Source organism: Prionailurus viverrinus, chromosome B4 (genome assembly GCF_022837055.1).
Source record: "Prionailurus viverrinus isolate Anna chromosome B4, UM_Priviv_1.0, whole genome shotgun sequence".
In the NCBI taxonomy this organism is placed as follows: Eukaryota; Metazoa; Chordata; class Mammalia; order Carnivora; family Felidae; genus Prionailurus; species Prionailurus viverrinus.
Window position 1 is genome coordinate 139,163,735 of NC_062567.1, and position 25,729 is coordinate 139,189,463.

Below are 25,729 nucleotides of genomic sequence, written 5' to 3' on the forward strand. Positions count from 1 at the left end.
TGGCATGCTGGGGAGAGAGGTTCGATGGGAGGAGAGGGATTAGGGACAGTAAGTGCAGACAGCTCTTTAAGGAAGCATCGCGTCAACGGAGATTGGAGAAATGTCTATGGGGGGGCGCCTGGGTGGCTTGGTCGGTTAAGCGTCCGATTTCGACTCAGGTCCTGATCTAACGGTCCGTGAGTTCGAGCCCCGCGTCGGGTTCTGTGCTGACAGCTCAGAGCCTGGAGCCTGTTTCCGATTCTGTGTCTCCGTCTCTCTGACCCTCCCCTGTTCATGCTCTGTCTCTCTCTGTCTCAAAAATAAATAAACATTAAAAAAAAATTAAAAAAAAAAAATGTCTATGGGGCAGAGGTGTGTGTGTGTGTGTGTGTGTGTGTGTGTGTGTGTGTGTGTGTAAGTGTGTACACACTGACGGGACTGTGCTAGCAAAGGAGGAGGGACTGGAGATACCAGAGGAGCAGTCTTGGGAAGGCATGAAGGGTGGGGTCCAGAGCATAGGTGGAGAGGCTGGTCTTGGTGGGAGCAAGGACCATTTCTCCATTGTAATAGGAGGGAATGCAGTGGATGTGGTGATTAGGGTTGGTAGGTTTGATGGAAGGAAGTTGGGAGAGTTCACACTTGAAGCCTTGTGCTTTTTCTGTGAATTAAGGGGTAAGGTTATTGGAGAGTTGAAGAAAGAGTTGAAAGGAAGTATCTATTGCTTTGTAACAGAGCATCCCAACAATGATTGGGGACTTAAAATAGCAATCTTTGTTTTTGGTTATGAGTGTGGGTTGAGCCCAGTTTGGGCTGGTCCAGGTGTGGCCAGCATGGCTCCTCTCTGCTCCTTGTGTTGTCTGCCTGGCTTCTTGTATGATTGGGGCTTCAGCTGCATGTTTTAGGCCTCTCTCCAGGGTTCTGTCAGCCTCAAGGAGGCCACATTGTCACAGGACTCCAAGAGGGCAAGACTGGCAGCTGGTTCTCAAAATGGCACCTGTCCTCTGCTGCCTTTTGGTGGTTACAGCAGGTCCCAGGAGTCACCCGGTGGGTGGATAGACTTTATATTTTATGATTTTATTTTTTGACTTGACTTCTTGATGCAAGGAGCTATATAGAATTTGTACCCATCTGATATTTGTCACAGTTGTCTCAAGAGAGGGAAGCTAGCTTCTTAAGAGTTCGAAGGCTAGGCTGTATTAACGTTCACTTGAGATGTGTGGTCGTTAATTTAAAACAAGTGAAACTCAGGCCAGGTTTCCTCACGGAAGCCCTCTCTGACCAACAACTTCCTGCTCCCTGACTAATGATAATTGATGACATTTATTGGGCACTTACTGTTTTCCAGGTACTTTGAGCACTTGATTCAGATTATCTTGCTTAATATTCACACTGTCCTTTGAGGTAAATACCATCATCATCTCCATCTCATAGCTGGGGAGACTGAGACATAGAGTTTAAGAAATGTAACTCAGGTCAGTATGTGGAGGCGCTGATGCAGGCCAGGCAGTTGCATCTGGAGCTGAGCTTGTAGCCACCTTGACGCACTGGCTGCAGACGTCACGTCTTCCACGCGTGACCACCATGGTAGCTGACACACGCAGGCACTCTTGGTGCCTCTGGTTCCTTGCAGTGAACTTTGCCCTGGACAGTCCTCACGTCCACCCTAGGAGGATGTTATTTTTATCCCTGTCCACCAGGACACCCCAGGGCACAGGGGACCAGTGACTCTGTCCTCAGGGCTTGCAGGTAGGAAGCTCTCTGGGCAGGGTCCTTCAAGATTTACTGGAGGTCAGGCCTCTGGGGGTGGGGCTGTGTTTGTGTCCTTTCTTCATTTGTTGCTGAGTAGAGGACACCCAGTGTCCTCTCTGTGGGCTGTTATCAGCATTGAAACCTTTCAGAGTTGGGGGGTGGGAGGGAGGGGAGGGTGGGTGATGGGTATTGAGGAAAGCACCTTTTGGGATGAGCACTGGATGTTGTATGGAAACCAATTTGACAATAAACTTCATATATTGAAAAAAAAAAAAAACCTTTCAGAGCTCCTCTTCAGGGATGTGCCCATCTGTGAGCCCACCGACTGCTCCCATACAGCACTGAGATGGAAGTCATATGCCATAAAGTCGCCCTTCTAAAGTGTGCAAGTCAGGGGCTTTTAGTACATTCACAAGTGCAGCCAGCATCACTGATTCCAGAACAGTTTATCACTCCACAGAGAAGCCCATTGACTGCGTCATTTTTAAGACTTGCTCTTCTCTCCTCAGGGCCTCATTTCCCCTCAAGCCTACGAGACCCTCTTTCTCACCCTTTCTTGGCTCTGCCGCATAGTCCTCCGTGGACCAGGCCAGTCCTGGTTGGTACCTTCATGTTATCTCCCTCCATCATGATAATTCTTTTTGTATCTCCTTTGATACCTCCTTTTTTTCTTTATTGACTGGACCAGTATCTGGTGTCATGTGGAGACGGAGAACTTGACTTCGCTGTGAGACAATCTGGGTTCAGGTTTTGAATTGATGTTTATTAACCTGTGGCCTTGGGCTAGTCCTATAATTATTGAGACCTCTGCTTTTTAACCTGTGAACTGGGATTAGTGGTAAACTCCCTGCTGCACTGAGTTCTACTGGGCTCATGCAATGCTTGCACACAGTAGAGTGTCCGTGAAACAGCTCTTGTCGATTCCCTTTCTTGTGGCAGGTGTAACCCTGCAGAGTTCCTCGAGTTAATTCTCTTGTGCTCTTGTTTGGACTCAGCTTTGTCCATTGCCCTGGCTTCTGCCCTGTGCTTGTTGAGGCTTTTTCTCTGCCTATTTGGCAATGCTTTTTAGCCACATGTCTCCAGTTACTTGTCCTTCCAAGAGTCTCGGCCCAGCATGTGCCCTGCCTGCCCTTGGAGCTGGTCCTCCCAGGACCACAGTGTTGAGAACACATGCAGTGCAGGCATGGTCTGTTGTTTGTTGTGTGGGGCACATGTACACTGGGGCCTTGCTGTGGTGTGTCTTTGGGTCCCTGTACAGGCAAGCCCAGACCTAGAATGGTTCAACTTAACATATTTTCAACTTTATGATGGTGTGAAAATGGTATGCATTCCATAGAAACTGTACTTGGAATTTTGAATGTACATCTTTTCCTGGGCTAGCGGTATGTGGTACGATCCTCCTGTGTTTCTGGGCAGCGGCCTCAGCTCCCGGTCAGCCCATCAGCACGAGGGCAACAATCATCTTGTACCCAGACCACCATTCTGTTTGTCACTTTGAATCCAGCATTCAGTATGTTAACATGTAGGTTGAGGAAGATCTACAGTTGATTCCTCTTCTCTGTCCTAGACCAGTGGTAGCAGTCATGACATCTCTCTGTCAGTGAGTCACATTTTTACTTGCATCACGTACACATTGGACCAGGATTGCAGAACTAGTCAGTGGTGGAGGCTGGACTTCATGCCAGAGAACACCTCCCATGGTCAGGTCTGCTGCGCTGGTGGGTTCTTTGCTTGGGTTCTGTGTCTGTCTCCAGGAGGGAGGATGGGGGCCAGGTGCTTAGCATACGTGGGGAGAGTGCATGCCAACAGTGCCAGTTGGCTCTGTCCTTAACCAGGCAGAGTGGCCATGATTACTAGCAGCGTGCAGACAGAAGGTCTTCAGCTTTCACTTTGAGTCTTCTCTTCATCACACCCAACAGCCAGGAGGAAGCTCTTGAGAAAACCAGGAGAAGGTGAGAGCCCTCTCAGGCCTGACAGAGCTCTTGCTCAAGGTGTCTGGTGGGGCTGTGTATCGATCACCTTTATCAGACTTTGGTGGGAGACCAGCTGGGCTCCACCACCAAGGGGAGAAATGCTGCTTTTGGTAGCTTGGAGCCCCAGGAGTGTGCAGCCACCTAGGCAGGCTGTGATTGGGGTGGTGGCACTCAGGCTGATGGCAAATTGTTGGGTTTTCCCTGTAGGCCAGGTGTGGGGTGGATGCTACCTCTGCATGTGGGTCTCATCTCGTCCTCACAGCTCCTGGGCTGGGGTCAGCAGGGGCAAGAAGGCAGGCTAGCTCTCTGGCAGAGACACTGTCAACCTGAAGACGCACTTTTACTTATTTTTCACAGTGTTGGCCCACATAGTGTTAAAAAATGCAATTAGTTGTTGGGGCGCCTGAGTGGCTCAGTCAGTTAAGTGACTGACTCTTGGTTTCAGCTCATAAGTTCGAGCCCCGTGTCGGGCTCTGTGCTGACAGTGTGGAGCCTGCTTGGCATATATTCTCTCTCTCTCTCTCTCTCTCTCCCTCTCCCTCCCCCTCTCTCCCTCTCCCTCTCCCTCTCTCCCCCTCCCCCACTCATGCTGTGTCTCTCAAAAATAAATAAATACATATACTTAAAAAAATTCGTTGTTGAGGAGGGGGACTGTTGGGATGAGCACTGGGTGTTGTATGGAAACCAATTTGACAATAAGTTATATTTAATATAAAAAAATAAGTTAACATTTGAATAGATGGGGGATTTAAGAAAATCTGGGTTTCTGGCCTTTCTTGTAGAAACTGGCAGATGTGTCCTCATGCCCTGTGTCCCTGCAGGCCTGTAGGCGGCTGCCATGGATCTTCCCTGCTCCTGCCCATGGACGGCCCTGTGCTTCTCCTGCAGGCTTCACTCCTCCTTCTGTCTTCTCTGTCTGGCTGCTTCCTTCCACTTAACACCTTCCTGCTCTACAGGCCTTTTTTGCGTTGTAGCCTTGCATTGGGATGCGGCCGAAGAACTGGAAATTCGGTGACTGGGCGCTCTCCTATTGCCATTGTAGGACAGCTCTTGCTCCAGAAGCGTAGGGTTTAGGTTGTTCGCTTCTTAGTGGAGCTAGCTTCCTTTCTAAAAAATTCTTTTGCATCCTTCTGGCACCTGGAGTTAGCTAGGCTGTGCTTTCCTGTTTTCTGACCACAACACTCGTGCACTCATTCTCCAGGAAGACTCTCCGCCTTTTTCTTGGCCCCTCTTTCTGGGGACACCTACCAGAGTTAGGAGCTGGGAAGCTGCATGCAGAAGAGGCAGCCGGCTCAGCTGTCAGCAGCTGCTCCCTCCTCAGCCTGCTGACCCCTCCTGCTCTTGGAGACGGGCAGGCTGGGGAAGGAGTTTGATTGCAGCCCTCCCACCGGCACTTGTTTTGGGGTCCAGTTTTTCTCTGTTGTTTCCCCATTTATTTATTTTGCTAGAAAGTGTTTTCCTGTAGAATTTCAAGTTTATTTCTATATATTTGTATGTCTGATTCTCTAATAGAGCTTTTTAAAGAAGTGGATGTTTAATTGCTAACACAGTAACAAATATATGGGGCTTCTAATTAAAAAAATCTATTCTTACATGGAGCCTTCCCATCTTCCCATCTTCCCATCTTTGAAATAGTTCTATTTCAAAGAAACAACTATTTTTGAACTTTTGATAGCTGTTTAATTCTGGTAGTTAACTTCCATAAGTTAATAATCGTAAAAACTAGTAGCAGCTTGCATGTATCAAGGCTTTTCACGTGTCAGGCACCTTCCTAAGATCTTTACATTGATTTCTTTCAGTTCTCACTGGCATTGTACAAGGCAGGTGTTGTTACCCACCTTTTGTAGATGAGGAAAATGAGGCACAGAGGCGACTTGACCAGGGCCTCTGTTTTTTGTCTTTTAATTTTTAAATTCTGGTAAAAATATATGTAACAAAAAACTTATCATTTTAATAATTTTTAAGTGCATAGTTCAGGGGCACTAAGTATATTCATGTTGTTGTGCATCCACCCCACTACCCGTCTCCAGAACTTCTCCATCTTCCCAAACTGGAACTCCCTCCCCATCAGACGCTCACCACCCCCACCAGCACCATCCCCAGCACCACCGTCTCTACTCTCTGCTTCTGTGAATCTGACCACTCCAGATTCTGGTACCTCCTATAGATGTGAAACCACACAGGATTTGTCTTTCTGTGATGGCTTCTTTCACTGAACACAGTGCCCTCAGGGTTCACCTGCGGTGCAGCAGGTGTGAGGAGTTCTTTCCTTTTTATTTTTATTTTTGAGAGAGAGAGAGAGAGCGAGTGAGCGCACATGTGAGCGGGAGAGAGGGGCAGGGGAAGAGAGAGAGAATCTTATTTTTATTTTTGAGAGACTGCATGAGTTGGGGAGAGAGGCACAGGGAGAGAGAGAGAATCTTAAGTAGGCTCCACGCTCAGCACAGAGCCTGACACGGGTCTTGGGATCATGACCTGAGCTGAAATCAAGAGTTGGATACCCAACTGACTGATACACCCAGGCGCCCCAGAAGTTCCTTATTAAGGCTGAATAATACTCCATTATATAGATGGGCCACAATTTGTTTATCCCTTTGTCCATCAGTGGTTATTTGGGTTGCTTCCACCTTTTGCTGTTGTCACCTTCTTCTTTTTAAAAAAAATACCTGTTTATTTTGAGAGAGAGAGAAAGCACGAGCAGGAGAGGGGCAGAGAGAGGGAGAGAGAATCCCAAGCAGGTCCATGCCCAGTGTGGAGCCTGATGTGGGGCTCGATCCCATGACCATGAGATCATGACCTGAGCCAAAATCAAGAGCTAGATGCCCAACGAACTGAGCCACCCAGGTGCCCCATCAACTTGTTTCTTGATATGGTCACAGGAAGACCCTCTTGGGGGTTCTGTGCTATGAACTGTTTTGTGTGTCCCCGAGATTCATATGTTGATGCTCTAACCCCCAGTGTGATCATATTTGGAAATAGGACTTTTAGAAATGTAACCAGGGTAGGGGCACCTGGGTGGCTCAGTCGGTTAAGCGTCAGACTTAGGTTCAGGTCATGATCTTGCGGTTTGTGAGTGAGAGCTCTGCGTTGGGCTCTGTGCTGAGAGCTCAGAGTCTGGAGCCTGCTTCGGATTCTGTGTCTGCTTCTCTCTCTGCCCCTCCCCCACTTGTGCTCTGTCTCTATCAAAAATAAATAAATGTAAAAAAAAAATTTAGAAATGTAACTAAGGTTAAATGAGGTCATATGGGTGAATCCTAATTCAGTGGCCTTAAAAGTAGAGGAAGAGAGAGGCCTCTCTCTTCACATGCACACACCAAGGCAGCCGTCTGGAAGCCAGGAAAGGACTTGTGCCAGAGCCACGTTGGCCCTGATCTTGGACTCCCAGCCTCCAGGACTGTGAGAAAGGAAATTTCTAGTTGTTTAAGCTTCCCAGTCTGTGCTGAGCTCAGCCACCCTGGCCCCTCATGAGGATCAAGGCAAATTGGCAGGAGCAGAGATGACCCTGAGGAGTTATAAGAACCATTAAACCTGGCTGGCTCAGTTTGTGGAGCATGTTAGTTTTGATATCGGGGTTGTAAGTTCAAGTCCCATGTTGGGTGTAGAGATTACTTAAAAAATAAAATCTTGGGGCGCCTGGGTGGCGCAGTCGGTTAAGCGTCCGACTTCAGCCAGGTCACGATCTCGCGGTCTGCGAGTTCGAGCCCCGCGTCAGGCTCTGGGCTGATGGCTCAGAGCCTGGAGCCTGTTTCCGATTCTGTGTCTCCCTCTCTCTCTGCCCCTCCCCCGTTCATGCTCTGTCTCTCTCTGTCCCAAAAATAAATAAACTTTGAAAAAAAAATTAAAAAAAAAAAAAATAAAATCTTTAGGGGCTCCTGGATGGCTCAGTCGGTTGAGCATCTGACTCTTGATTTTGGCTCAAGTCATGATCTCACGGTTCCTGGAATCAAGCCCCGTGTCAGGCTCTGGGCTGACAGTGCAGAGCCTGCTTGGGATTCTCTCTCTCCCTCTCTCTCTGCCCTGCCCCTGCTCATGCTGTATCTCTTTCTCTCTCTCTCAAAATAAATATTAAAAAAAAGAAACCTTAAAAAAAAAAACACCAAAATCTTTAAAAAACAAAACATCTGTTTTGACCCAGCTTAGAGATCCTTTTAATTATTAGGCTCCTTGTTGGGTAGCTGGAGCCCCCAAACTATAGAATGGAGGTGCCTGCCCTACTTTGCTTTCTGACCATAACCATGGGTCTTAGCTTCTAGAAAACTTTTCAGGCCCAGGAAGTGATTGAGGATAGATGCCCATGGCCCTCTGCCTGCCTCAGGGAGAAGAGGATATCATTCTTAGAAGGTCGGACTCTGAAGCTCAGCTCCATTAACCTTTGGACCTGCTATGATACCCCATTGGGTGACCGTGCAAGACATTGCTGAGTCCTCTACTGTTAGACGGCCTGACCACTGTGGTCGTAAAAGAACATCTCCCATTCCTCTGCTGTCTGACATTTCCACTGGCTGATTATGTCTTGGGGATGGTCGCTGAAAGTACTCCTAGGGTTGATTCACCAAGGAGCCCCATCCAGTCTGGGTGACTTGTCCCAGAAAGCCTTCAAACATCCCTCTTTCCAGGGACTGGTTAGATGTGCTCCATCTTAAACTGGAGGAATCTGGCCTCCCACATCCAGGGGAAGTCCCACCGTTGGGCATTTGGCAGAGACTGGTCTGTGTGGCAAGGGCAATAGTTATCTTCTCTTAGATTTGGTGATCTCCCGTGAAAGGCCCCCAGGACTTTTAGAATGTGGCTTACTAGGCCAGAGTTTTCTGATGGGTAGTTACACACACACCTACACATATGCACAAGTAGAGATAATTATGTAATGAATCTTTATGTACCCATTACTCAGATTTGTCAGGGAGCAAGAATGTCCTGTCCCCATCAGGGTCCTTCTGGCCAGACTAAGGATCAAATAGACAGGAGAAATTAAATTTAATTTTGATGTAGGTAGGGGGAATCCCAACAGACATAGAAATTCCAAAGATAGTATAAACTACCAAAACTGAAACAGGAAAAAGTAAATAAAATTTGAGCAGACCCATGACCAGTAAATAAATTGAATTAATTAGTAACAAAAAGTCTCCCCCCAAAAACGAGTCCAGGACTGGTTGGCTTCCCAGGGAATTCTACCAAACATTTAAAGAAGAGTTAACACCTATTCTTTTGAAGCTGTTCCAAGAAATAAAAATGGAAGAAAAACTTCCAAACTCATTCTATGAGACCAGCATTACCTTGATTCCAAAACCAGACAAAGACCCCACTAAAAAGGAAAACTGTAGACAGTCTCCCTGATGAACATGGATGCAAAAATTCTCAACAAGATACTAGCCAACCGGATCCAACAATACATTAAAAGAATTATTCACCACGACCAAGTGGGATTTATACCTGGGATGCAGGGCTGCTTCAGTATCTGCAAATCAATCAACGTGATACACCACGTTAATTAAAGAAAGGACAAGAACCACATGATCCTCTCAATATATGCAGAGAAAGCATTTAACAAAATACAGCATCCTTTCTTGATAAAAACCCTCAAGGAAGTAGGGAAAGAGGATCATACCTCAAGATCATAAAGTCATATACAAAGGACCCACCACTGATACCATCCTCACTGAGGAAAAACTGAGAGCTTTCCCCCTCAGGTCAGGAACACGACAGGGATGTCCACTCTCGCCACTTACTCAACATAGTATTGGAAGTCTTAGCCTCTGCAAGCAGACAACACAAAGAAATAAATGGCATCCAAATCAGCCAGGAGGAAGCCAGACTTTCACTCTTTGCAGATGACGTGATACTCTATATGGAAAACCAAAAAGATTCCACCAAAAAACTGCTAGAACTGATCCATGAATTCAGCAAATTTGCAGGATATAAAATCGGTGCACAGAAATTGGTTGCATTTCTATACACCAGTAATGAAGCAACAGAAAGTGAAATCAAGGAATTGATCCCATTTACAGCTGCACCAAAAACTATAACATACCTAAGAATAAATCTAACCAAAAGAGGTGAAAAGCCTATACACTGAAAACTATGGAAACCTTATGAAAGAAATTAAAGAAGACGCAAAAAAATGGAAAAATATTCCATGCTTATGGATTGGAAGAACAAACATCGTTAAAATGTTGATACTACCCAAAGCAGTCTACATAGTCAATGCAATCCCTATCAAATTAACACCAGATTCTTCACAGAGCTAGAACAAACAATTCTAAAATTTGTATGGAACCACAAAAGACCCCAAATAGCCAAAGCAATCTTGAAAAAGAAAACCAAAGCTGGAGGCATCACAATCCTGGACTATTACAAAGCTGTAATCAGGACCGTATGGTACTGGTACAAAAGCAGACACTTAGATCAATGAAACAGAATAGAGAACCCAGAACTGGTCCCACAAACATAGGACCAGCTCGTCTTTGACAAAGCAGGAAAGAATATCCAATGGAATAAAGACAGTCTCTTCAGCAAATGGTGCTGGGAAAACTGGACAGTGACATGCAGAAGAATGAACCTGGACCACTTTCTTACACCATACACAAAAATAAACTCAAAATGGATGAAAGACCTAAGTGTGAGACAGGAAGCCATCAAAATCCTAGAGGAGAAAGCAGGCAACAACCTCTTGGACCTCACCCACAGCAACTTCTTACTCAACATGTCTCCACAGGCAAGGGAAACAAAAGCAAAAATGAACTATTGGGACCTCATCAAGATAAAAAGCTTCTGCACAGAGAAGGAAACAATCAGCAAAACTAAAAGGCAACCGTTGGGATGGGAGAAGATGTGTGCAAATGACATATCAGATTAAGGGTTAGTATCCAAAATCTGTAAAGAACTTATCAAACTCAACACCCAAACAACAAATAATCCAGTGAAGAAATGGACAAAAGACATGAGTAGACTTCCAAAGAAGACATCCAGATGGCTAACAGACACATGAACAGGTGCTCAACATCACTCATCATCACGGAAATACAAATCAAAACCACAGTGAGATACCACCTGACACCTCAGAATGGCTAACATTAACAGCTCAGGAAACAACAGATGTCGGCGAGGATGCGGAGAGAGAGGATCTCTTTTGTGTTGCTGGTGGGAATGCAAACTGGTGCAGCCGCTCTGGAAAACAGTATGGAGGTTCCTCAAAAAATTATAAATAGAACTGCCCTTGGGGCGCCTGGGTGGCGCAGTCGGTTAAGCGTCCGACTTCAGCCAGGTCACGATCTCGCACTCCGTGAGTTCGAGCCCCGCGTTGGGCTCTGGGCTGATGGCTCAGAGCCTGGAGCCTGTTTCCAATTCTGTGTCTCCCTCTCTCTCTGCCCCTCCCCCATTCATGCTCTGTCTCTCTCTGTCCCAAAAATAAATAAACGTTGGAAAAAAAAAAAAAAAAAAAAAAAAAGAACTGCCCTATGACCCAGCAATTGCACTACTGGATATTTATCCAGAGGATACAGGTGTGCTGTTTCGAAGGGGCACATGCACCCCAATGTTTATAGCAGTGCTATCACCAATAGCCAAAGTATGGAAAGATCCCAAATGTCCACTGACAGATGAATGGATAAAGAAGATGCAGTATGTGTATATATGTGTGTGTGTGTGTGTGTGTATACACACACACATACATAAAATGGAGTATTACTTGGCTATCAAAAAATGAAATCTTGCCATTTGCAACAACATGGATGGAACTAGAGAGTATTATGCTAAATGTCAGAGAAAGACAAATATATGACTTCACTCATGTGGGCTTTAAGATACAAAACAGGAACAGAAGGGAAGGGAAGCAAAAATAATATAAAAATAGGGAGGGGGACAAAACATAAGAGACTCTTAAATACAGAGAACAAACTTAGGGTTGCTGGAGAGGTTGGGAGTGGAGGGATGGGCCAGATGGGCAAGGGACATTAAGGAGGACATGGGTTGGGATGAGCACTGGGTGTTATATGTAGGGGATGAATCCCTGGATTCTACTCCTGAAGTCATTTTTACACTATATGCTAACTAACTTGGATGTAAATTAAAAAAAAACAAACCAAAAACCCCTAACTGCCCCCCCCCCCGAAATTCCAAAGATGGTCAAACTGGTACATATGTCATTCTGAAATAAGGAGAATGGGGTGGGAGTTTGGGATGTCAAAGGGGGGAAGGGATGCAATTCACAGGAAGGTGAAAAAGAGGAAATGTTTTGTAAAGAAATGTTTGCTGCTCCCCAGGAACAATGGGACCCAGAGAGGACTTGGATCAAATGGGCCTTGCTAGATTTCTCCCCGTCTGCTGTACCTAGTTCATAGTATGATGTAGTTTTCATAGTGATAGCTCTCTTCCTGGAGGAGGTCCTCTATCTAAAATTTTTTTAGGCAATTTGAGGGGGAGGTAAAGAGCTCTTCTTGGATCTGCTGGGTTTTGATTGCTTTTCAACTCAAAATAATCTTCATGCCAAAGTGGTCTATCTTGGGGCAGCCTGCCTTTGGCCCCTATAGTTTCAACAGTTACGACATTTTGCCAATCTTGTTTTGTCTATCTGTACTCCTCCCAATCTTTTTTTCCCCTGGTGGATTTACAAGCAAATTCTAGTGGGGCCCCTGGGTGGCTCAGGCAGCTAAGCGTCCGACTTTGGCTCAGGTCATGATCTCATGGATCTGAGTTCGAGCCCTGTGTCGGGCTCTGTGCTGACAGCTCAGAGCCTGGAGCCTCCTTCAAATTCTGTGTTTCCCTCTTTCTCTGCCCCTGCCCTGCACGCTCTCTCGCTCTCGCTCTCTCTCTCTCTCTCTCTCTCTCAAAAAAACAAAACAAAACAAAAAAAAAAAACGTTAAAAAATGAATTCTAGCAATCATGCCATTTTACCTGCCTGCAGATGGGTCCACACTCAGCCTAAGAAGTGTCTTCTGTAGGTTTCTTTGAACCAAAGTCCAAGTGTCACACTTTGTTGAGGGTCTCTTAAATCTCTTATTCTTAGAGTGCCTCCCCATTCTGTATCATTGATTTGTTGGAGAAATTTGGTTATTAGTCCTGTTAATTCCTACATTCCGAATTTCACTAGTTGCTTCCTTTTGTGTTAACTTGTTCCCCTTTCTCTCATGTTTCCAGTAAAGAGATTGACAGGGTGATTAGACTTAGGTACAACTTTTTTTAGGTAGGAAAACTGAACAGGTGTGGATCTGATGGATTTTAATGTAATTTCCACAGGAGACCTGGATTTTAAAACATTCCCTTTCCATTTTATGTACATTCTAGGATGGGTTGACTATTCTTATTTCATTAAACTCTGGGGATGTCTGTCCACATAGCAGTTTATTCCTTTAGGTTTTGGTTCAGTTCTCTGTTGAGGTAGACTGGTTCTTATTGTGTGATGTCTGATTAGGTGTTCAAACTTTTTTTTTTTTTTTTTCATTCTACCTTCATTTGCTCACTGGGCTTCTTCCAGTAGCTGTTGGAAAATAGTAGAATTGCTTCTCTTTGGCTTATTCCCCTACAGACAAGTGTATTAAACCAAATAGAACATGTTTAAAGAAAACAAAAATGGGGTGCCTGGGTGGCTCAGTCAGTTAATCATCCGGCTCTTGATTTCAGCTCAGGTCATCATCTCCTGGTTCATGAGATTGAAACCCATTTGGGGCTCTGAGCTGACAGTGCAGAGCCTGCTTGGGATTCTCTCTCTCCCTCTCTTTCTGCCCCTCCCCCCACCACTCGTTCTTTTTCTCTCTCAAAAATAAATGAAAAGAAAACAAAAACAAAATCTAGTGGTATAGAGTGATAATACGTGGGACACATTTTGGGGTGAATGTCACATACGCCTTTCCTGGAGACAGGTATCTTATATAGGTCATAGTCCTTATGGTGAGTATTTTATATTATTCTTTTATTTTAACCCTTGTATAGTCAAATAAACAATGAAATAATTACTCCAAGTAGATCAGGGGTTATAATATAAAAAATTAAGCCGTGTGAGTACTAAAAGCAAAGGTGAGTTTCTTTAGAACTTAGGAGTGGGGGGGGGGCGCCTGGGTGGCTCAGTCGGTTAGGCGGCCGACTTCGGCTCAGGTCATGATCTCGCGGTCCGTGGGTTCGAGCCCCGCGTCAGGCTCTGTGCTGACAGCTCGGAGACTGAAGCCTGTTTCAGATTCTGTGTCTCCCTTTCTCTGACCCTCCCCCGTTCATGCTCTGTCTCTCTCTGTCTCAAAAATAAATAAATGTTAAAAAAAAAAAAATTAAAAAAAAAAAAGAACTTAGGAGTGGGGAAAACTTTTCTAACTATGACTCAGAATCTAGAAACAGTAGAAAATTCACAGAAATTGATTACATTAACAACAGAAAAACTGCATTGCAAAAATCACTGTAAGCAAAGTCAAAAGACAAATGACAAAGAGAAAGATATGTTGAACTTCTGTCATAGCAAAGAGCTTTTATCTCAAATATTTAAAAGAACTCTACACCTGAAACTAATGAACACACACTGTATGTTCACTAACTGGAATTTAACTAAAAACTATATATACATACATACATACTCGTTCGTAGAGGGGCTTTGGCTGGCTCAGCTGGAGAAGCATGTGGCTCTTGATCTTGGGATTGTGAGTCTGAGCCCCATGTTGGGTGTAGAGATTACTAAAAATGTATCTAAAAAATTACCAATAGAAACTGAGAAGAAAAATAAAACAACCTGATAGAAAAAAATGGGCAAAAGATGGGAATAGTTTATGGAAAAGAAATGAAAATGGACCTTATGTAGTTGAATAGATGCTTACCATTTTTTGTAATAAAAATACTAATCAAAGCTTTATGGAGACACCACTTTTTGCTTACCATATTGGTAGAATGGCCAACTCTCCTGGTTTGCCCAGGACTTTCCAGGTGTTAGCACTGAAAGTCCTCTGTTTTGGGAAACCCCTCAGTCCTCAGCAGACTGGGACAGTTGATCACCCTACATATTGGCAGAAATCCAAAAGTTTATATTTTCTTTTGACAAGGCTGTGTTGAGGGGTGCCTGGTGACTCAGTCTGTTAAGCATCTGACTTCAGCTCAGGTCATGATCTCGCGGTTTGTGGTTTTGAGCCCCACATTGGGGGCTCTGTGCTGATGGTATGGAGCCTGGAGCCTGCTTCGGATTTCGGATTCTGTGTCTCCCTCTCTCTTTGTCCCTCCCCTGCTTGTGCTCTGTCTCTTTCTCTCAAAAAAAAAAAAAAAAAAAAAAAAGGCTGTGTTGAAACTGATCTCTTGCCAATAGAAATGCAAAAATGATACAATGCTTCTGGAGGAGGATTTGTCTATATTTTGCAGATTTATATGTGCATTTGTCCTTTGACCCAGCAATGCCACATCTAGGAATCTGTCTTAAAGATATGCTGGCAAAAATATTAAATCACTTTGTTAAAAGCTCTTCATTGCAGAATTATTTGTAATAGCAAAAGACTGGAAACAACCTGTGTCCACCACTAGGGATAAGTCCACATAGTGGAGTACTGGCTAGCACCTTTGGGGACGTGAGGGGTACTTCTGGGTGCTCATAATCCAGTTCCTTTTTTCTTTTCTCCTTTTTTTCCCTTAAATCTTTAAAAAAAAATTTGGTTATTTTGAGAGAGAGAATGCGAACAGGGGAGGGGAAGAGAGAGAGGGAGTGCAAGAGGGAGAGAGAGAATCGAAGCAGGCTCTGTGCTGCCAGTGCAGACCCTAACGCTGGGCTTAAACTCACGAACCACAAGATCACAACCTGAGCCAAAACCAACAGTCAGACGCTTAACTGACTGAGGCACCCACGTGCCCCAGTAATCTAGTTTCTTGAAATGGATGGTGTGGTTGCATAGATGGGTTTATTTTGTGAAAATTCAGTGAGCTATTCACTTATGATTTATGTCCTTTTATTGTGTATTTAAAATTAGTAAAAAGTTTGTTTAAAGAAAGAAATAAGAGTTTTATGAAAAAAAACGACACAATAGCAATTTGTTACCTTTTGGACAAGAAATGTTGGAAAGTATCAAAAAAAATTTTTCAGTGAAGCAGTAAATCAGAAAATTAATAAAAATAGTTATGTTGAGGGGCGCCTGGGTGGCGCAGTCGGTTAAGCGTCCGACTTCAGCCAGGTCACGATCTTGCGGTCCGGGAGTTCGAGCCCCGCGTCGGGCTCTGGGCTGATGGCTCAGAGCCTGGAGCCTGTTTCCGATTCTGTGTCTCCCTCTCTCTCTGCCCCTCCCCCATTCATGCTCTGTCTCTCTCTGTCCCAAAAATAAATAAACGTTGAAAAAAAAAATTAAAAAAAAATAGTTATGTTGAGAGGGAGGAGGGAAGCATGATGAAGGGGCAGGAATGGGATGAGACTCGTGAGCTATTTTCTTATGAAGTTCCTTTAAAACATTTGGAAAAACTTTGGGTGTAGTTTCTTCAGGTATTTTTATGCTCTATTCTTTCATTTTCCTCTGAGATTTCAGTACAGGTATGGTAGGCCACTACCAGTTGCAGGTATGGTCCCACAGGTTACTGAGGCTCTGTTCTTTCTTTCTTTTTTCTTTATTTTTGGCTCTATTCATTTTTTTTTTCAACGTTTATTTATTTATTTTTTGGGGGACAGAGAGAGACAGAGCATGAACGGGGGAGGGGCAGAGAGAGAGGGACACACAGAATCGGAAACAGGCTCCAGGCTCTGAGCCATCAGCCCAGAGCCTGATGCGGGGCTCAAACTCACGGACCGCGAGATCGTGACCTGGCTGAAGTCGGACGCTTAACCGACTACGCCACCCAGGCGCCCCTATTCATTTTTAATAAAACCTTTCTCTCTCTCTCTTCAGGTTGGCTAGTTTCTGTTGATCTGTCTTAGGTTCACTGACATTTTCTTTTTCAGTCTCAGTTTTTTATTAAATCTACCCAGTATATATTTTTATTTCAGATATTTTACTTTTCAGTTCTAGAAATCGTTTGTTTTTCTGTGTAATTTCTGTTTCTTTCCATCTCTATTTCTGAAATTTTGTTTTTTCACTCATTATCACTATCTTTTCCTTTAAGTCTTTAAACATTTATTATAGCTGCTTTAAGGTGTATTTCTGGTAAGTCTATCATCTGAGACATCCTATGGTCTGTTTCTAATAGCTGTTTATTTATTTCCTAATAGCTGTTTAAAAAAATTGTTTTTGAGATGAGATGATTTAAAAAAAAATTTTTTTAATGTTTATTTTTGAGAAAGTGAGAGAGCGTGTGTGAGCACGAGTTGGGGAGGGGCAGAGAGAGAGAGGGAGACACAGAATCCAAGCAGGCTCCAGGCTCTGAGCTGTCAGCACAGAGACCGACTTGGGGCCTGAACCCACCAGCCGGGAGATCATAACCTGAGCTGAAGTTGGAGCTTAACTGACTGAGCCACCCAGGCACCCCTGATTTGTTCATATTTAAAAAAAATAAATCATATTAATTTTCATTAATGATGACTGCTACTAATAAGGCTACAAATTCTTATATACAGTGTAGTGGAACCTTTCCCACCATTTTCTAGAAATTTGATTTTTCAACTCTTTTTAGTGTATCTTTTTTTCTTTCTTTTTTTTTTTTTTAAGTTTACATCCAAGTTAGTTAGATAGTGCAGTAATGATTTCAAGAGTAGAATTCAGTGATTCATCCCCCACTTATAACACCAAGTGCACATCCCAACAAGTCCCTTGCCCATTTAGCCCATCCCTCCACCCACAGCCCCTCCAACAATCCTCAGTTTGTTCCCTGTATTAAAAAAAAAAATTTTTTTTTCAACGTTTATTTATTTTTGGGACAGAGAGAGACAGAGCATGAACGGGGGAGGGGCAGAGAGAGAGGGAGACACAGAATCGGAAACAGGCTCCAGGCTCTGAGCCATCAGCCCAGAGCCTGACGCGGGGCTCAAACTCACGGACCGCAAGATCGTGACCTGGCTGAAGTCGGACGCTTAACCGACTGCGCCACCCAGGCGCCCCTGTTCCCTGTATTTAAAGAGTCTCTTATGTTTTGTCTCCCTCCCTATTTTTTATTATTTTTGCTTCCCTTCCCTTCTGTTCCTGTTTTGTATCTTAAATTCCACATATGGGCGAAGTCATCATTTGTCTTTCTCTGACCCTCCATCCACGTTGTTGCAAATGGCAAGATTTCATTTTTTGATAGCCAAGTAATACTCCATTGTATGTGTATATACATACATATGTATATGTGTATATATACACACACATATATACGCATATATATGTATATATGTATATGTGTATATATATATATATACATATATATATATATACATACTGTATCTTTTTTAACCATTCATCTGTCAGTGGACATTTGGGCTCTTTCCATACTTTGGCTATTGGTGATAGCACTACTATAAACATTGGGGTGCACGTGCCCCTTTGAAACAGCACGCCGGTATCCTCTGGATAAATACCCAGTAGTGCAATTGCTGGGTCGTAGGGCAGTTCTATTTTAATTTTTTTTAACGTTTATTTATTTTTGAGACAGAGAGAGACAGAGGATGAACAGGGGAGGGGCAGAGAGAGAGGGAGACACAGAATCGGAAGCAGGGGGTGCCTGGGTGGCGCAGTCGGTTAAGCGTCCGACTTCAGCCAGGTTACGATCTCGCGGTCCGTGAGTTCGAGCCCCGCGTCAGGCTCTGGGCTGATGGCTCAGAGCCTGGAGCCTGTTTCCGATTCTGTGTCTCCCTCTCTCTCTGCCCCTCCCCCGTTCATGCTCTGTCTCTCTCTGTCCCAAAAATAAATAAACGTTGAAAAAAAAAATTTTTTAAAAAGAATCGGAAGCAGGCTCCAGGCTCTGAGCCATCAGCCCAGAGCCCAACGCGGGGCTCGAACTCACAGACCGCGAGATCATGACCTGAGCTGAAGTCGGATGCTCAACCGACTGAGCCACCCAGGCGCCCCTATTTTTAATTTTTTGAGGAACCTCCATACTGTTTTCCAGAGCGGCTGCACCAGTTTGCATTCCCACCAGCAACACAAAAGAGATCCTCTCTCTCCGCATCCTCGCCGACATCTGTTGTTTCCTGAGCTGTTAATGTTAGCCATTCTGAGGTGTCAGGTGGTATCTCACTGTGGTTTTGATTTGTATTTCCGTGATGATGAGTGATGTTGAGCACCTGTTCATGTGTCTGTTAGCCATCTGGATGTCTTCTTTGGAAAAGTCTACTCATGTCTTTTGCCCGTTTCTTCACTGGATTATTTGTTGTTTGGGTGTTGAGTTTGATAAATTCTTTACAGATTTTGGATACTAACCCTTAATCTGATATGTCATTTGCACACATCTTCTCCCATCCCAACGGTTGCCTTTTAGTTTTGCTGATTGTTTCCTTCTCTGTGCAGAAGCTTTTTATCTTGATGAGGTCCCAATAGTTCATTTTTGCTTTTGTTTCCCTTGCCTGTGGAGACATGTTGAGTAAGAAGTTGCTGTGGGTGAGGTCCAAGAGGTTGTTGCCTGCTTTCTCCTCTAGGATTTTGATGGCTTCCTGTCTCACACTTAGGTCTTTCATCCATTTTGAGTTTATTTTTGTGTATGGTGTAAGAAAGTGGTCCAGGTTCATTCTTCTGCATGTCACTGTCCAGTTTTCCCAGCACCATTTGCTGAAGAGACTGTCTTTATTCCATTGGATATTCTTTCCTGCTTTGTCAAAGACGAGCTGGCCCTATGTTTGTGGGACCAGTTCTGGGTTCTCTATTCTGTTTCATTGATCTAAGTGTCTGCTTTTGTACCAGTACCATACGGTCCTGATTGCAGCTTTGTAATACATCTTGAAGGCCAGGATTGTGATGCCTCCAGCTTTGATTTTCTTTTCTTTCATTCTTTCTTTTTTTTTTTTTTTTAATTTTAATGTTTATTTATTTTTGGTGGTGGGAGGGGTACAGAGAGAGAGGGAGACACGGAATCTGAAGTGGGCTCCAGGCTCTGAGCTGTCAGCACACAGCCCAATGCGAGGCTTGAACGCGTGAACTGCGAATTCATGACCTGAGCCGAAGTTGGACACTCAACCAACTGAGCTACTCAGGCACCTCCTGGTTTTCTTTTTCAAGATTGCTTTGGCTATTCGGGGTCTTTTGTGGTTCCATACAAAGTTTAGGATCGTTTGTTCTAGCTCTGTGAAGAATGCTAGTGTTTTTTTAATAGGGATTTTATTAAATATGTAGATTGCTTTGGGTAGTATGAGAAAAAAACTTAAGATTTTACTTTTAAGTAATCTCTACATCCAATGTGGGGCTCGATCCCATGAACCATGAGTAAGATCCTAATCTGAGCCAAAATCAAGAGTCAGACACTTAACCAACTGAGCCACCCAAGTGCCTCCTAGCTGCTTTTTAATTTAAAAAAAAAAAAAAATTATAGTTACATTTTCTGCTGCTTTGTATGTCTAATAATTTTTTTATATGTTGGTATCTGGATTATGATCTTGAGTTTTGTTCTGGCAGATGGTTAAGTTATTGGAAGATCATTTTGATCCTGTCAGGCTTGGCCTTACTCTTTGAGTAGTGTATTTTGGATTTGAACTTTGTGTTTGGCTATGGCCTTTGCTCCAGGTTGTAAGTTTTACTCTGCTGGCAGGGCCTTATTGGGATGTTTGCTGTGTACCTCGTGGTGCTCTTGTCTGCCTGGGTTGGAACTGCCAATACCTCTCCAGTGACTGGGTCTGTGTAGCTGGACACCTCTTTGTACTTTTTTACTTTGCAACCATGTAAATATTTTACATAAGTTGAAAACAAAATTAAATAAAAAACAATAGCAAATAGGCAACCCCCCTCCCCCAGTTAAATATAAATATATTCTAATAAACACTGGTTCAAATTTAGAATAAACAGGCCTAAAGTCAGTCTTCCTGAAATACTTTCTTACTTTGAAAACTGTATAAAGTGCTGAAAAGCCAATGTTGAATTATTTAGCTTAATAATTTAAAGTGCCAAATGTAAAAAGAGTTACCTATCTAGAAGATGATAACACTGATTTGTGGCTTAGCACAACTTTATTGTCTTTTTAAAAAAAGTTTTTTTTTCAAGTTTTTTTATTTATTTTGAAAGACAGAGCGTGTGAACAGGGGAAGGGCAGAGAGAGGGAGAGAGAGAATTGCAAGCAGGCTCCACAGTGTCAGTGCAGAGCCCAATGTGGGCCTCAAACCCACGAACCCTGAGACCATGACCTGACCGAAACCAAGGGTCAGCCATTTAACCAACTGAGGCACCCAGGCGCCCCGTGTCTTTTTTTTTTGAGAGAGAGAGAGAGACAGAGAGAGAGAGAGAGAGAGAGAGAGAACCAAAGAACCAATGGGGGAGTGGTGGAGAGTGAGGTGGTATTAATGTATAGTTACGAAACTGGACGATTTCATTGAGATCCTTCTCATATGGATTCTTTGGAGTGATATTCAAACCATGGCACTAGTTATCCAGATGTAGAATGGGTTGTATCATCAATTCCATTCTCTCTAACACAAGCAAAGACAAGGGAATTTTTAGTTCCTTAATCATAAAATAATTTGATAATAATAATCGTAAAATCTGATAATTTGAATACTAAGTAAAATTTCTGATTTTTGTTTTCCTTTCCTCTACTGTTTTGGTAAGTTAACTTTACAAAGGCAGAACTTAAAATAAGTTTTTTTTCCTTATTTTCCAGGTGAAGAGATTATAAATCTTCCACTGAATGAAAAAATCTTTCTTAAAGTTGCATATAGTCCAAGAAAAAAAACCCAAATGTTTTTATATTTTGTTTGAATTCAAACATAAACAAGTTTTCATAGAAGGTAAGATAATTTTCCTTTTTAATTCTTTTTTGTAATTTATGTAAATATACTGTATAAGTGGAAGTTCAAAGATGGATGACAGCAAAATTAGCCTAGAAGGTGTTGTATAATTATTGTCTTTTGGTTGTTTTTGATCCTTCTGTATCTGGTTTTAATTGCTCTGCTGTGGAAAAGTCACTTAGTCTCTCTAATACAAAAAAACAGGGGGAGTCGTGTGTAGTGAGACACATTCTCACTTCGGGGGAACACATGAGACAGGGCACAGACACTGTCACAGTTGCCATCCAGAACATACACTCCTCTTACAACATGAAAATTGAGGAGAGGACTTGATTTCCTGCAGTGTAAGATGCTGTCAAAAGGCTCACCATTGCAATCCAGTTAGATGCTGAGTAAATTGCAACAAATGTAATTTCTTTTTGGGGGGAAGGGGCAGAGAGAGAGGGAGACAGAGGATCCAAAGCGGACTCTACACTGAGAGCAGAGACCCCAACATGGGGCTCAAACTCATGAACTGTGAGAGCATGACCTGAGCCAAATCTGGACCCTTAAATGGCTGAGCCACTCAGGTGCCCCACAATAAATGTGATTTCTTGTGAGCACTCAGTGCATTAAAAGCTGAGATAACTCTCCAAAGGCCAATAGAGAAAAAAATTTTAAAAAGGAACAATGAGGGGCACCTGGGTGGCTCAGTAGGTTAAACATCTGACTTCAGCCTAGGTCATGATATCCCCGTTCCCACGTTGGAGCCCCGTGTTGGGCTCTGTGCTGACAGCTCAGAGCCTGGAGCCTGTTTCAGATTCTGGGTCTCCTCTCTTTCTCTCTCCCTCTCTCTCTCTTCCTCTCCCTCCCTCCTCTCTCTCTCTCTCTCTCTCTCTCTCTCTCTCTCTTTCTCTCTCTCTCTCTCTGCCACACCCCTAACTCCCCTAAGCTCTCCTTTCCCTCTTGAAAATAAATAAACATTAAAAAAAAAAAACTAAAAAAAATATGAACAATGAGCATTGTGATAGCTGTCTTTTGTTCCTCACTGAAGAAAACCAGTCCTCTTCAGAAGAAAGCATACTCAGTGTTGGCCCTCAGGATTTCTGTAGAGTAATTTTTTTTTTTAATGTTTATTTACTCTTGAAGGAGAGAGAGAGAGAGAGAGAGAATGTGAGTGGGGGAAGGGCAGAGAGAGAGGGAGACACAGAATCTGAAGCAGGCTCCAGGCTCTGAGCTGTCAGCACAGAGCCTGATGCTGGGCTCGAACTCACGATCTGTGAGATCGTGACCTGAGTGAAGTTGGTTGCCCAACCGACTGAGCCACCCAGGCGCCCCTCTATAGAGTAAATTTAAGCAAACTTGAACTTAATAGTCAGAACTCCCACACCCCTGGGAGGAAGTTAGCATGATTAGATACCCCAAGGCCTGCAGATTGAATAACTGGATGCAGTATAGAGTGTTTGAAGTAATACAAAACAGAATACAAATTAGTAATGAAAAGCAAAGTAGCAAAATGATCCGAGAGGAACTTTCAGAAATGGAAATGATGTTGAAATTAAAAACTCAGTGTATGTGGATTAACAGATTAAATGTGGCTGAAGACAGAATTTGTGAACTGTAGTATATGTCTGAAGAAATTACCAGCAGCACTGAGAGATGGGGAATGGAAAAACGAGGATAAGAGGACGGAGGATAGAATAAAAATGTGTCATAAATGTGTAGTTGGAATCCCAGAATGGAAGGGTTGGGAAAATGGAAGAGAGGCATTGTTCAAAGTATTAATAGCTTTGACTTTTCAGAAACTAATAAGAGATATAAATCCACAGATTTAGAAGCACACTATGTACCAAGTGGTATAAACAAAAAGAAACCCACACCTATATATTGAAATCATGTAGCAACAAAGACAAAAAGCTCTTAAGCTGTAGGTAAAAGATAGATTTCCTACAAAAGAACATCTGTTAGGTTGACAACAGATGTCACATTAGCATGAGTAGAAGCCAATAGAGAGAGGAATAGTTCGTCAAAGTGTTAAGCGAATATAAATTTCAGTATAGAATTGTGTATCAGGTATATTTGGTAAAAACTCCCAACAATGTTACTGATAAATTTTTAAAAAATATTTTACTTATTTTTGAGAGAGAGAGCGAGCGAGCATGCACGGAAGGGGCAGAAAGAGAGGGAGACAGAGGATCCAAAGCAGGCTCTGCGCTGACAGTAGCGAGCCTGATGAGGAGCTCAAACTCATGAACTTTGAGACTGACCTGAGCTGAAGTTGGATGCTCAACCAACTGGGCTACCCAGGCATCCCTAATGTTTTTGATAAATGTTGAGCCAGTTCATTTGGACTACCTTCTAACCTCCCACCCCCTACCTTTTGGAAAACAACTACAAGCGTTGGATTGAAAAAACAAAACAAACAAGTGAGAATATAACAAAGAAGTTCTAGACCAAAACCAGAAAGTAAGAACCCAGATAATTTAAGCACGAGAGGGTCTGCCTTTGCTCCGAGGGCATTTGCTAATCTCGACAAAGTGGGACTTTGATTTCAGAGGTCTTGTAGGGTAGGAAGAGTAGGAGTTAAGATCCACAGTCTTCTCAAGGTGGAGAGCCCAAAGGAGACTCTCCCCGTGTGAGAGGGGCTCTGAAGGTTCTATCCTCAGAGCAAGAGTGAACTAGAAGCAGATCTACCTCACTCTATCCCTCCCTGCTACCACCTGGTTGTCTTTTACTGTTAAACACAGCAGGAAAAAAGGGGGGGGGGGATGCTTGCAGCTATGGGTTAGCCTTTGTGAGGATTTATAATCTAGGTTCACATTACCTGTAGTTCAGGGAAGTCAAGCACAAATTTAGTTTAAGATTTTCTGGTTTGGTTTATACCTTCAGGCGTCCTGCAGGAGCAAACATAAAACCTCTGTGGAGGAAGTTACCTTTATCCTAAGATGTGAAAAAATCCCTATAGATATTTTTTAAGGACGTGGATTTGTGCACAGACCAAACTGACCAAGCACACAAGGAAATAAGGCACCATGAGTAAAACCCAAAATCTGAAGCCTTCCAAGACTTCATTTTTGGAATTATCAGAAATAAACTCTCAACACAAGCATGCTGTTTATTTTTAAATAAGTATTTAAAAAAATAAAAATATCTGTAGGAAAGTATAATAAGTGGTCTATAATATTTGAAAAACGAAACAAATAGAACTTCTAGAAATCCGGATTGCAGTATCCACTGTTAAGAATTTCACGTATAGGCTTCATACTAAATTATATATAGTGAAGAGAAGAGCTGGGACAGAAGGCAAGGTGCACACTCTGGTCACTCAGTTAGCCCCTCTGAGCTTCAGCTTGTGGAGCCCAGGCCCTGTTCCAAGAGGCAGGCTGGCACAGTGTGTTTCTGACAGTCTCAGGTGGCTGCAACTTGCTTTGAATGCATTGCATAGATCTGTGTAAATTATTCTTCTACAGTCATTTTAATTTACCTTTGTGGTTATTTCTTCTCTTCGCTTTTAAAAAAATATTTAATTTTGAGAGAAGAGAGAGACAGAACAAGCAGGGGAGGGGCAGAGAGAGAGAGAGAGAGGGAGAGAGAGAATCCTAAACAGGCTCTGTGGTGTCAGCAAAGAACCCAGCCCGGGGCTTGACCTCATGAACCATGAGATATGACCTGAGCTGCAATCAAGAGTTGGGACGCTTAACCAACTGAGCCACCCAGGCATCCTTCTTCTCTTCTGATTTTCTGTTTTTGCTCATCTGTTCCTCCAACCCCAACCCTTTTTTAGAATTGACTCTTTTTTTTTTTTAAGTTTTTAAGTTTTTTAAACTTAAGTTTTAAGTTTTTAAGTTTTTTAAGTTTGTTTATTTTTGAGAGAGAGCGAGAGAGAGCATAAGCAGGGGAGGGGCAGAGAGGGAGAGAGAGAGGGAGAGGGAGAGAGGGAGAGAAGGAGAGAGGGAGAGGGAGAGAAGGAGAGAGGGAGAGGGAGAGAGAGAGAAAGAGAGAGAGAAAGAGAAAGAGAGAGAAAGAGAAAATCCCAAGCAGGTTCCTTGCTATCAGCGCAAAGCCTGATGTGGGACTTGACCTTACGAACCGTGAGATCATGAGCTGCGCCAAAATCAAGAGTCGGTTGCTTAACCAATGAACCACCCAGGCGCCCCAGACCCTTTTTTTGATCTTTCTTCCAGTGCAGTGTGTCCATTATAGACATGGTGTCATTTGTTGATTGGGCAAAAATTGCTGCTCTCCATGGACTCGAATTGCCGTTTTTTTAGG

At 43.4% G+C, this 25,729-nt stretch overlaps 1 protein-coding gene across 7 annotated transcripts in view; it reads left to right on the plus strand.

Annotated features, from left to right (window-relative positions):
* PPP6R2 (protein phosphatase 6 regulatory subunit 2) overlaps nucleotides 1-25,729 on the plus strand; it is an 84,962-nt gene that overhangs the window by 12,794 nt on the left and 46,439 nt on the right. For all 7 annotated transcript variants that reach the window (XR_007153711.1, XM_047864909.1, XM_047864908.1 and 4 more), the window contains one exon: nucleotides 21,352-21,478. The gene's annotated coding sequence lies outside the window, so the exon portion shown is untranslated. The remainder of the gene's footprint in view (nucleotides 1-21,351; nucleotides 21,479-25,729) is intronic.